The sequence below is a fragment of the Nuphar pumila genome, chromosome 15 (assembly GCF_984573655.1).
Source record: "Nuphar pumila chromosome 15, dmNupPumi1.hap1.1, whole genome shotgun sequence".
Lineage (NCBI taxonomy): Eukaryota > Viridiplantae > Streptophyta > Magnoliopsida > Nymphaeales > Nymphaeaceae > Nuphar > Nuphar pumila.
In genome coordinates this window covers 43,968,676-43,979,176 of record NC_143263.1, presented here as the reverse complement: position 1 = coordinate 43,979,176, position 10,501 = coordinate 43,968,676, and positions in this window count along the sequence as shown.

Here is a 10,501-nt window from a genome sequence, read left to right as displayed (position 1 = left end):
TCCTTTGCCGATTCAGTATACCGCATGATATCATGCCGGACAATGACAATCATTTCAAGAATGAAAGAATGAAGACCTTCTACTCGAAGTTCAAAATTCATCATCATTTTTTCGCTCCCTACTATCCTTGAGGGAATGGTCAGGTAAAAGCCACCAACAAGATCTTAATTCGAATCTTAGAGTAAACTGTAGAAACAGGTCGTGACTGGCATGAGAAGATCCACGACGCATTGTGGGCATATAGGACCACCATTCGCACTCCAACAAATGCTACTTCATCACAGTTTGTTTATGAACAGAAGTAGTATTGCCTTTGCATGTTCAGAAGCCCGCTTTGAAATTTGCGTCACTTCTAGAATTACCTCTTGATCAATACCAACAACAACGATTGATACAACTTGATTTGCTCGACGAGAGAAGGCTAAAAATAGCGGAGCATGCTCAATCCTATCACCAAAGAATAGCCAGACAGTACGCGAAGTCTGTCATCGAAAGGAAATTCAGAGTCAATGATCTAGTGCTTCGATCCACAACTTATCTTAAGCATCGTCCCGGTGGCAAATGGTCGCTAAATTGGGAAGGCCCCTATGTCGCCAAGGAAGCATTACCCCGTAATTCATATCGGCTCATCAATGCCGATGGGGTAGAATTATCAGATCCAATAAATGATCGACATTTGAAAAAATTCTATACTTAAAGCATCTACTCTTTTGTAACTTTCCAACTTCCTTCAATGATGATCAAAATTTTCTTTCCCAGTTATACTGGGGCATTTTTAAATTGTTGTCTTTATCCCAAAATGTCTTGTATGCAAGCATGATACACAAACTTCTCATTTTACACACTTGTGCATCCATGTGCATTAATTTGCATCCATTTACATTCAACTGCATTAATATTAATTTGCCTGGTCAGTCTTGAGATTTTGGCAACTAGTCCCATTACAATTCCCAATTGTTATTTAAAATTGAAAGACAATTATTAGCACTGAATCATTTTCCAATGCTCATATTGATACATTTTCAAAATCCAGTATTCATGTTGGTATATTTTCAAAATCCAGTGCCCATACTGATACATTTCCGAGATCCAGTGCTTGTGCTGGTATGTCTGCAAAAGCCAGTGCTCATACTGATACTTTCCCAAAATCTAACCCTCGTGGTAGGGTCCCATCAATCGCATTAGTCGATCTTTTAGGTTCAGTCTTCGCACAAACCTCTCATCAAAATGCAATTCCCAATTTCTACCTTCGGATTGATCTTGACCTTCAGGTCCATCAAACCCCTAATTTCGACCTTCAGGTCACTCAATTTCCAAAATTTTGACTTTCGGGTCATTCAATTTCCAAATTCCAATTTTCAATTTTCAATTCTCAATTCCCAATTTCGACCTTTGGGTCACTCAATTTCCAATTTTGACCTTAGGGCTATTCAATTCTTCAATTTTGACCTTCGGGTCATTCAATTCCCAATTTCGACCTTCGGGTCACCCAATTTATAATCACCCAATTTCCAATCTTCAATTTCTAATTTCAACTTTCGGGTTGCCCAATTTACAATCACCCAATTTCCAATCTCCAATTTCCAATTTTGACCTTCTGGTCACCCAATTTCGACCTTAGGGTCAACCAATTTCGACCTTAGAGTCATCCAATTTCAAACCTTCAGGTCAATCAATTCTATTTCAATCATTTTTGACCCGTGGGTCATATATGCCAATCATGGTCATGCATCAGATTCATTCCGACAATTGGCTAAACATCAATCTCAATCATTTTCTCTTGCGAAAGACCCTGTTATAGGGAGAGTTCGAGGGAGCTCATTCTTTTCGCATGCTATCATTCTTTGTTCACATAGCCCCCTTTTAGGGAGAGTTTGAAGGGACTCGTGTCTTTGTGAACCATTTGCGAAACAATCTTCCAATTTCACACAAGGAACCCTTTTTTATAGGGAGAGACTCGATGGAGACTCGCTTTTTTTGTAACCCCCCAATTTCCATACTAGGCCATTTCGTCATGAAGGACCCTCCTTTTAGGGAGAGTGTGATGGACTCGCTCCCTCATGACCCAACTATCGACCTCACTTCTTTCGGCCCCTTTCAATAAGATAAGCCTAACATTAGGGAGCTTTGACGAAAGCTTAATTTTTCTTTGAAAGTTCATTTTGCAAACATCTCCTCTTCAGGGAAGAGAGGAGTATTTCCTACCTCCCATTCAGGTAAGGGTCAAGCCTAAACCTTCTCCTTTGGGGAAAGGAGAAGGGAATTTTCGTCACAAAAGCATTAAGTCGAATTTCAAATGCTCGCTTTCACCAAGGATTCCAGAAACATTTTGTCAATTTGTTGTCAAACACTTGTTGATTTCGAGGTCTTCATTACATAAATCTTTTCCTCAGATTACCTTCAGCATTCCTTCCAAAAGAGCAAAACTTTTGCGAAGAAGAATTCAAAATCCAAATTCTTTCTATTGGCCAATGTGAACACCCCAAATTTTTCAAAAGTTTGTAAATATTCCCCTTTTGCCCTTTATTTTCATTTTCTGGGTAATTGAGTCAGTTTTAAAATCTAAATTCTATTTTATTTCTCAAGATTTATTGAAATTAAATTCATTTTATAGATCTGACTCAATTTCAGATCCAGATAAAAGATCCAAATATGAGCTTCGTTGTCCAATGTTTAAAATCAAATTCTCGAAATTTTCAAAATAACTTTTTGAAAAGCTCAGACACTTCGTCCGGTGTCCGTTTGGATCCATCATGTTATATTTCTTGATTCGAGTTTCAAAACTCGAACATTTTCTCAAAACTTGGGTCCAAACCCATTTTCTGAAGAAATTTTCTCAAAATAACATTGATTTTTCAGAAAAAACCCTTTTCTTCTATAAATATTTTTGAAATTTTATAAAATTAGTTTAAATTTCTTAGTTTCAGAGTTTTGTTTTCAAAAATATAAAAAAAAATATGTATAAAGTGAAGAAAAGAACAAAACAAATAAAAATATATATATATATATATATATAGAAAAGAAACAAAATTCGAGCTTTTGAAAAAAACTCTTCTTGAGAAAAATTCTTTTAACCAAAAATAGTTTTTGCAAAAATCTTTAAAAAGGGACCGGCTTTTTGGAAATTTTTATAAAAGACCTTCTTAACAAAAATCAGTTTTTAGGGTTACGAAAATCTTCTCTTCCACCAAAACCCCCTGAATCCTCCAGAACCTTCTCCTTCCCTCTCGTAAAACCCTCCATCACCCACCGTTGAACCTCCTGCTCCACCCTTCGTCCATCTCCAACGGCCTCGCATGCTTCCATCTCCTTCTTTCATCACCAAACCCCCCATGTACCCCCTATCACATGCCCTCCATCATCCGATCCTCTTCTTCTCCCATGGTCGAACAACCATCTGCCATCCATTGCCAATCCCCTTGCATTCTCCACCCTCCGATCGATGGCTCCAGACCAACAACCACTGATCTCCAACCATATCTCTCCTTCTAGAAGCCCCTATCCCTCTATAAAAAGGATACGCAGAAAGAAAAGGAGGGGGGGAAAAAAAAAGAAAGGAGAAAGAGACGATCGATTATATCCGCTTCAGAGTTCCTGCAAAAATCAGTTTCATTTCCCTTCTCATCCTCGATCAAGTGAAGAAAACTCTGCTATAAGAGGAATGCGAATCAACCTTCCACGGTTCCCTCTTCCTTCTTCCTTTCCGCTGTCTCCTTCCACTTCGGCATAAGTCGACTGAAAGGAACAGAGGTTACAGCGACAACTCGAAGCCCAGTCAATCCTGAATCTTCGATTGTGGTAGACCCCTCCTCTTTTTTGTTCTATGTTTTCTCCTTGAAATCTTTTTGTTTTATCATAAACGCATTACAGAAGGGGTTGGGTTGCCTATAGCAACATCAACCCCTCCCTCTGTGCAAAATTGATGGAATACTCGTATTCCCACACCTTTTTTGTTGTTTTCTTCTCTTTGTATCTCCAATGATATCCTATCTAAAAAGAGGAAAGCAAGACATTCGCCCATGGCACGACTACGTGTTCAGTATCATTTCTTTTGGTATGCGGGAGGTGGCATGAATCGTCTCTCCTCACATTTCAACCTGTATTTTTCACACACAGCATATGTCGCATGGTTTTTCCATATTGGCTGCTTGTTTTAAATTCCTGTTTAAAACCAGTTCTCTGTTAAATAGATATATGTGTTTGTTTGTTTTTTAAATCCAATCAGTACAGAGGTTTAGAATCAGGATCGATCTAATTTCTTTGTAATATTTCGGTGATTCTCTTGAATATATCTCTCTTCCGTGATTCTTGCTAATGCCTCACCTTGGAAGATTGAGATCCGATCCCCTGTCACATGAAGGACTAACTGGTTGATGTTTTGAGAGCCACCGAGAGGATGTGTTCTCACTACATTCTTTTTTTACAACCTCCAACAACTATGGATCTGACGACTTCATGTAAGGTAAGAAAGTTCCAGCTTCGCTCAAAATTTGGCGGTTGTTCGCTATAGGAGCAGACTCCAGCGTGAAGGTATCTCAGGAAATTGCTGAAGTCGACTGGTCACATCTCTGTATGTACAAAAAAAAAAGGGGGAGGAAGCGAATATATTGGATGCTCTGTAGCATGTATCTTAAGAGATCAACACAAGTCTGCTGTGCTCTTGCTGGAAAATTCCCTCTCACCCCAGTTTGCGCAAATGATGTCCACCAACCCATGTTATTGTTTAAAGAATGAGCATTTCAGCAAGGGCCGTTTTATTTCAATAAATGCCCTCTCTTGACTGGTCTGTCCTTGTCTTACCAAGATCCTTGCGTCTTGGGCATCATCGGGATTTCTCTGTGGATGTTCCATTTTATTCTCGATTTTGATGGCTCTTACAGTTTAACTCTCGTATCATCATTACTTCATCTATGTTCATTCTTTATTGCAGAATCCGAGCATAAACATTGCCCAACAAGGATCGTCGGATTTATTGAAGGTATTTCATGGTTCATTGTTCATCGATGATGCAGATTCATCTCATTTTATTTTCCTGGATGTTATATACTAGTATGTGTATCTTGCATGCATGATTTTTTTTCCCTTCTGATCTCGAGACTAGGTTTCTGTTCTTTTTTTTTTGTTTTGTTTTTGTTCTCGATTCATAGTATCAAGTAACTATTTGATTAATGATCGATTTAATCTCAGCAAACAAACAGCTAAAAGGTTAGACACCCTTTACCATTATTCTGTTTTCATTCAAGCAGGCCTCAATGATATGGGCAATCTGGTTCACATTTGAAAACAAAATGAAAGAAAAGGAACCATCCTTTCTCTCCTGTATGCCCAAACAGTTGAAGCCAGTTCACTGTTTAAGTCTTGGAAGAATCGGATGGCAAGGCCTCCCTCATTGGCCAAAATATTGTAAAAAGTCCAAGGATCTGACGCCTACAATCGATCTACTGATCATTGGGCTTTTCGATATCTGCAATTGATTCATTATATGGAAAAAGATGGTCTGAGTGTACTCATGACATCTCACTGCTGTAGTCCATTTCCCAATCCTACAGTACATTCATCGATCAGTGATGAGCCATTCAAAGTCTAGCTGGGAGAAACGAGGGCTGAATTGTTCATCTCAAAACCTTTGAGGAAGTCATCGATATTTGAGGATTCATCAGATTGTTGATGGCAATAGTACATTCATCGATCTTTGAAGAAAATCAGATTGCTTTGCAGGGATATATTGAAATACCGTTTGGAACCAAGTTCTGAATCATTGTGTGATGTGCCTTGCTTAGGTCTTGGTTTAATTTACACCACAACCTGTATATATTTTTTTTAAGCTATATCTCCTTCAGCATCATTATTTTTTTTTCCAGCATCTGTGCTCACTCACAGCATACACATTCCCTCATTACAACTACTGCAGATTAAAAGTCTCACCTGTATGCATAGGGTTCATTGTCATATAGCCTCTCCAAGCCATCTCAAAAACTTTTTGCTTCCTGTTCAAATCTTCTAATTTTATTTTTTGGAACTGAGATCTTCTACAGTAGACTTCTAAGTATCCCCAGATTCGGGGATGGATTTCTATGTTCAGTATGGCATAGGGTCCATGCATAGCCCATGGTGATTTCTCTATTAAGGAATACCCTTAAGTCTGTGTTGTCATTAATACCATCTAGTCTATAGCAACCTTATAATTTCCAGCAACCGTGTGTTGCCCAGTTGTAACCTCCCCACAGGTGGAAGTCAACTTCATTGATCTTGCCAAGCCTCCAGCAACAGACAGACCTTGTCTTCACTCCCAACCACGATTGAAAAGCTGGAACACTAGCGATTCCACTTGTTACAGTCTTCTCCTGCATAGCTCAAATAGTAAAATAGGTTTTGAAGTTTACTTTATCAGGTTTAGGCAAGGCCATGGCTAACAATTGCCAATCAACCAAGGCCCCATTGCAATAGTCGCTGGTAGGTTGGGCCCTGTATGAGTATTGCTTCATCCACATCGATCTCCATAACAGTCCACTGTTGCATACCACCCATCATTCCTAACCATCATATTACCTAAATCTCCAGCGCCCCTGTAAACTCCACTGTTGTGGCTCATATCTACTCACAGCAGTGTCAAATACTACTGTAATCTCCCCGTTACCAACCACTAACTGGGGTTTACACTCACTCCTATTGGCATACCACATTCCACCCGATGCTCATAGCAGCACCCTTCACAACACCCACTATGTGCTCTGCACCCCAGCTATCTTCATCATTAGTTCCCAGCCCTTACCCTGTTGTAAAATTTTCACAGGATCATAGCAGTACCCATGAGCTTAGTGTACAGCCCATGATCACCTCTTCTTCTACTAATACTCACCTCTACTTAGATAGTTGCCACTTCACCATGTTTAGCATTTACAGCTCCTTTACCGTGATAAATTCTTACATTTATCCATTTATTCAAGGCTTGTAGACTCCAGCACTGTTCTCATCCACCTATGTTGCATGTAGGTTATATATGGTTTATATATAGGTATATATATATATATATATATATATATATATACATGTATATATATATGTGTATATGTATATACATACATATATATATACATGTACATATATATATATATATATATATATATATATATACACTCACATACATATGTGTTGGTAAGTAGGTATATGCATGGAGATAGGTACATATCACTTCTTACATCTTAAATCATAAATATCTTGACATATGGGCACCTCACATTTGGTATATTTTTAATGTGCAATTCCCTTTTTGCTTTCATAATAACTGTATTATTTTGCAGGGGATATGTAGAAAAGATCATTATTTGGAGTTATGAATTCAATTTCATGTATTGTAATAGCTAGATCTTAATGAGAAATTACATTTCCTGTTTTAGATAGAATGAAAGAGCATTGTAAATTGCTTATTTTCATGCTTTTTACCTTTATTTTTCCAAAATCTCACAAATGGAAACACGAATGGCACATGCACCATTTCGTAAGAGGTAAATTAATCCTAAGTTGATGATCCACATCAATGGCCATAGTCAGGGTGTGGACAAAACTTAGTATTTTTATCTTTTACGAGATAACACTGGATCCACGCTGGATCCATTTTTCAAATTCATCATATTTTCTTAAATATTTTATCCTTTTATTAGAATTTAACTTGAAATTGACTCAAAATATATACCAATGGCCATAGTCAGGGTATATTGAGAGTTAATTTTATTTTAAATTCTATAAAAGCACCAGATGTATTTTATTCTTCTCTTGAATTTAAATATAGATTATTATATAATACATTCAATGACCATAGTCAAGGATGTATTATATCTTCAATCTTATTTTAATTCATTTAAAGAATGAAATAGCTTTTCAAAATCCAATTTCAAAAATTTAAATTCATTCATCATTTAGGATAGAACTGCATCATGTCTTCAAAAATTTCTTTTTCAAAACTCCAAGTAATGTAAATATCTTCTTCAATCTATCTTCAATTCTTATAAAAAACCAATTCATCCTCTTCATTTTCAAATTCAATTTCGTTTTCAATCTCAAAAGTTCAAACTTAACTTTGAGATTTCAAAGTCCTTTTTATTCAAATTCAAATCAGATTTCAAAGTTCAAATTAACTCTGAAATTCCAAATCCATTTTATATTCAAGACTCCAATCAAAATCAAAGTTCAATTTAACTTTGAGATTCTTGATTCATCTTCTGAATTTAACTCCAATTCCATCTTAGGATCCAGAACTCAAAATCTACTTTGGATCTCAGACTTCAGATCCAATTCCTCTTTAGGATCCAGAGTCCAATTCTACTTTTGGATCTCAGACTTCAGATCCAATTCTCTTTTAGGATCTAGACTCCAATTTTATTTTGGATCCCAGAACACAGATCCAAATCCATGTTAGGATCCAGAATCCAACTCTATATTGGATCTCAGACTTCATATCCAAATCCATGTTAGGATCCAGAATCCAACTCTATATTGGATCTCAGACTTCAGATCCAAATCCATCTTAGGATCCAGAACCCAATTCTATATTTGGATCTCAGACTTCAGATCCAAATCCATCTTAGGATCCAGAACCCAATTTTATCTCGGATCTTAGATCTCAGATCTTAAATCCATCTTTAAATCCAATTCCATTCCCAATTCTAGATTTCAAAATCCAAGTCTATTTCCAGATCTCACTTGAACTCCCCAAACCCATTTCTATTTTTAATACCATTTGATCTTCTCAGATCCATTTTTAAATTTCAAATTCAATATCACTTCCAAATTTCATCTTCCTTCCCTAAATTTAAGATCAAATTCAAAGTCCATTTCCGACTTTGAAACTTCACTTCCTTTCATTTCAAAGCTTCAAATCATTCTTTCTCAAAATCAAGATTTGTTCTTCCAACTCTGATTTACTTCAAAGACTTAGAACTTCTTTGATCTATCTCAAGATCTAAAGTTAGATTCAACCATTTCTTCACTCCTTTTACTTGGAAATTTTCAAAACATCTTTCAAAAAGAGCATACATTTTTGCATTGCACAAGCATGATTCTCTGTGCATTTAGAGTTAGAATAAATTCTTAGATTATATTTAGGCAAAGCAAAAGGCATAGATTCGATCCTTGGTTCGATTACCCCTAGTAAAGGCGCTAGGAACGGTCGAACCTCGTACCGACGAGCGAATCCCGTCTCTCCATTTTCCCGCAAATTTTCAAAACGGAGGCGAGTTAAATTTCTAAATATTTTCAAATTAAGGTCAAGTGAGACTGCGCAAAATAGTTCCTCTTCTCTCTTTCTCTCTTTCTTTTCTTTTCTCTTTCTCTTTTCTTTCTTTTATTTCTCTCCCTTCAAAAAGGAGGAAAATAGAGGTTAGAAAAGGGGAAGAGAAGGAAGAGAGAGAAACTACAAGAGAAGGAAAAATTTTGCGATGATCACAGCCAACCAAAAGGATGAAGAATAAATCCTCGATATGGCCAAACAAAGAAAATTCGATATTGTCACAAAGCTATAAGTGATTGATATTGATCGCAGCTATGACACATTTTTAAGGGCCATTCTTATAAGAATGAGGCAGCATAAATATCCTGAGCACTAGAAAAGAGAGAGTTCACTCAATTTCCATATCTTCCCAATCACTAGAACATCTGAAGCTGCAATTAAATATCTGTAAAAGGGATCCCTCAATTGTCGTCAAGTTGAATACGAATATGCGAGTTAGATGCCCAGGGCCAAAGAAGATTTGGATCATCTCTAAGATGAAGGAGTTTGTGACAGATCCTTTCAGGGAAAGTTCAAATCACCGCCAAGTTGAAGGCGAATGTGATGAACCTCCTGACAATCCCTAAAAGATATTTAATTTCCGCTATCATCAAGATCTGCAACCAATGAGCCAATACCGTCAATATAATTCCTGAGGCAAAGAAGGATCAAAACATCTCCAAGTTGAAGGAGTTTGTGACGTACCCTTCTAAAAGAGAGAGAGAGAGAGAGAGAGAGAGAGAGAGAGAGAGAGAGAGAGAGAGAGAGAGAAGTCAGGACATCTCCAAAATAAAGGATGATGTAATAAACTTCCTTCGAAACCCAAGAAGAGCGCAAAAAGAGGGTCATGAAAAAGCCTCAAGATATCTCACTGCCAATTCTGCCAAGAATTTTCTTTGATTTTGTGAGATTATGTTATCAATATTCTTTCACCATTTGCTTTCACAATATTAATTTTTTTTCCTGTTCATATCAAGGAAATTGATAGCTTCCTTGAAGAAAGCCAGTTGCAAGCAATTTGAATTCGAATTTTGATTCTACGAAGTTAACCCAATTGGAGGTAATACTTTAGGTAGAAAAGAGGAAATATTTTCATCAATGTATATCATTTTCAAAATTCTTTGAATCAACAACAATTCTTGACATTCTGACAATATTTTCTAGTTATCTTGATGTGAAGCGAGAACTCGATGTTCGGTTCAACGTATTCTGACACCATTTCAATCCCTCTCTAGG